Source organism: Echinops telfairi, unplaced genomic scaffold (assembly GCF_000313985.2).
Source record: "Echinops telfairi isolate 266 unplaced genomic scaffold, ASM31398v2 ScPeMD7_1;HRSCAF=3_0, whole genome shotgun sequence".
Lineage (NCBI taxonomy): Eukaryota > Metazoa > Chordata > Mammalia > Afrosoricida > Tenrecidae > Echinops > Echinops telfairi.
In genome coordinates this window covers 72,118,917-72,122,411 of record NW_022103896.1, presented here as the reverse complement: position 1 = coordinate 72,122,411, position 3,495 = coordinate 72,118,917, and positions in this window count along the sequence as shown.

Sequence of the window (3,495 nt, the reverse complement as noted above, 5' to 3'; positions counted from 1 at the left end):
TGCAAGAGGAGAGTCATTGTGTGAGGATGCTTGGAGCTACGGCTGTTCCAAGAACACACTCATTTACACCCAGTTTTTTGGTTGTTTTTGCTGAATAACTATTGGGTGCTAGCTTTAATACTCCACATGTTCCAACAGTTATGAAACTATTCTAGCTCATTACATTGTGTGTAATGAAGTCAGACACCTCAGGTCCTTGGCAGTCTGGCCAGATTAAAACTAGCCATTGCCCTCTTTGACGAAAAGCACCTGATTTGAAGACAATGGCCTTCCCTAAACATGGCCAGTGTCTGCACATCTCCTCTGGCTTCTACATTACCTCTGGTTGTAGGCTGGGTACCGATACTTGGGTATTGACGAACCACCCCGGCTGAAGATCTGTGAGAATCAAGTTTCTGTGGCACTGGAGGAGGCAAGAATGCAGACCATGCCTTCTTCCCCATGGGAACTATGTGGTTCTGGTTGACTCTTCACTAGGGGGAAATGGAGGCCAACAGGGCAGCTGGTGATATACTTGAAGAACCGGGGACTTAGCTCCCTTACAAGCTTGCGTCCTTACAAGAGAAGAGGCAGGAGTTGTTTGCTCCAAAGTAGAGGCTGCCTCGAATGGGGGTGGAGCATGTACAATAGCTCTCCCAGGTGGCACTGGACAACTCCAGTTGAGCAGCATCTTAGTTACAGGACGCTCTGTTGCCGTTCCTTCTGCTGGACTTGGACAATGACTGCTGTCCCACTATACCTCGAGTCCTGACCTCCAGTCACGAGCAGTGCCTGTGACCTGGTGAAACCAGAAAGCACCAGAGGGATGCTCTGAGGATATACAGAAATCTTAAGAGGCAGAGAGCACATCTCTCCGACATGGAGTCACCAGGATTCCTGTTCATATCTGGTCCCAGCACTGGAGTTGCTGTTGATGCAAAGGAAGAGTTCAGATGGAGGAGGAAAGCCAACTAGTACTTCAAATCTCACTGCTGCAGGGTTGATACCCTCTCAGAGTGACCCGAGGTTAGGGTGAACGTGCCCCTGTGAGTTTCTGAGACTGTAGCACTATACTGAAGTACAAAGACCCTTCTTGCCTCTTAGGAGTAGGCTGTGGTTTCCAACTACTGAACTTACAGTGAGCAGCCGAAGGGGAAACCATTATACAAACGGGATGCCTCCAATCAGGTATGGGGTCATCCCAATTCCCAGCAAAGTGGCTAAGATTCTTAGAGATCAATTTCAACCGGTGAGAAGCAGTATCGACTCTTGCCAAAGTCCCTTGCATAGAACTGAGAAATTTCTCCCTAAAGCACTGGTTTCTCTTCAAATCATATAAATCTTTTGCCTTTTACTAAAGAACTGGTGAGAATTTCAACCAAACTTCCAGGCCCAAATTTTCACTGACGCTGGGTGCCTATCTCAGGAGATCCCAGGCAGAAAACACTTCCACCTGCATTGGCTGTTCCCAAGACATGGTACTGTTGATCATTTCACTGTCTGACAGGCCCCTCAGCATGCTCACCGGCAGGGAAGGAACATTATTGAAGGGAAGGCATCCTCAAGTCTTTGTTGAAGGTGTCAGATTGCAAGGGAGCAGTTTTCGACATCTCCTTTTGAGCCTTCCTTTTCCTGATAATCATAATCATACCACCCCCTTTGTGTCCCCAACTCCCAGTTGCCCTCCCCAGCCTCCCCAGGTGGGGTGCCCTGAGTGCTGACAGAGTCAGTTCCTTATTTTCTTTTTCTTCGGGGCCTTTTTCCCCCCAGGAGTTTTCCGGTTTTAATTCCCCCAATTTTGAGGGTTGGCGGGGCTTTTGTTACCCCACTTTTGCTTGCGAGGCTGACCTCCAGCAGGAGAAAATTCCCTGTCCAGGACTCAGAGGGTGATCTGGCTCCAATGATGCTCCTTGATCGAAGAAAAGTAAGTTAATTTGAATCTAAACAGGAGTAGAATGTAGATCTTAAGGCATTCTACGTGGGGGAGGAGCCGAGGCCAGGTAGGGAAAGACATGATGAAACATTCCATGAAGGGGTCCTGAAAGGTAGCCAAATGGGACAGGTTTCCTTCGAAGGACAGTTGATCATTTACATTGTGTGGACCTCTTTGGGTGATTTGCATGTTCTTTCTGAGACTCACTGCATAAAGAGGCTATTCTAGACTTCAATGTTTATCAATATTAATAGTTTTGTGCCCCTAAACTCACCCTCCACTCTAATTCTAAATACTGTAGTAGGGTCTTGAATTTTTCTTTCTTTATTGTTTTTTTTTTTAACTGATCAATCTCTTTATTGGTGTTTCACAGGTCCTATTCGCATGGTGCCAAACACTCATCTGGTGGGAGTTATAAATACATGGATAGAAGGGCCATATTTAAGAAATTTCACCTTTCCATCTTAAAAATTTCAAGGGTTTATCTCAATTCTGGAAATATTTCCCAATTCTCCCCCAGTATGAATTTTATGTCCCATCTTCTCTTAGCTGTTTATTGTTTCCTAAACACAAATGGTGCCTTCTTACCGCTGTACCACATTCCTTGCTTTTCTTGCTATGCTACCGTTCATTAGCTTTCCTTAACACTAATACATAGAAGTAAGTGCTAGGCATAGATAAATCATGCTCTGGATTATATGCATTACCCAATTTAATTTTCAAAATAAGCCCAGAAGATACATATTATTATTCTATTTCTTACAAACAGCAAAACCAAGGCTTGAGAAGATGAGATTTTTCCGAAGATCGGCTAATATGTGTGTAGCAAGACTAACCAAATCAGAGCAGTCAGTCAGGCTGAGACTGAGACATTGACACAGACGAGACGTAATCTGTTCATCCCTTATGGCTGTGACTATCTTCCATTATTTTTCCCAATGGTCTTATTGCTATATCACACATCATGTACTTCCACAGTTCAGTGAGATTTAAAAACATCTGATACAATGTAATCACCTCCATGATGAAAATTGCTATGAGCAGCCTATCAGCTAAAAGGAGTGTGATTCAATGGATGTATATATGGATTGTGATAAGAGCTGCAATATGCCCCCAATAAAATGACTTTAAAAAATAAAAATAAACGGAGTGTGACTTAAAACACACAGGGGCACTCTCAAAATGCTCTCATGCCTTTTGCTCAATCTGGATCTTACATTTGGTTTGCCATCATTGTACTCATTTCTCTGGACTCAACCTGCAGTATTGTCTGCCATTCCTAGGCGTCATCAACAGTATGCCACTTACCCTCTGACCTTAGATTCATCTGCCTCAGCAGCCAGCTTCCTGCCATCTGACTTGCTGATAGTGGGTTTTTCCAGTCCCTATAGGAGATATTGCCATTCCAATATGTGATCTATGGACTTTGAACTTGCCAGCCAAGGAAATGTGAACAAGTTCCTTGAGACAAATCTGTATATATACATATAGAAGCTTTGCTGGTGTGTTTCTCTAGAGGACTCAGTCTAAGTCAGTTTCTATTCACAGAAAACCTTTACTTGCTTTCTTAGGCATCAGACCCA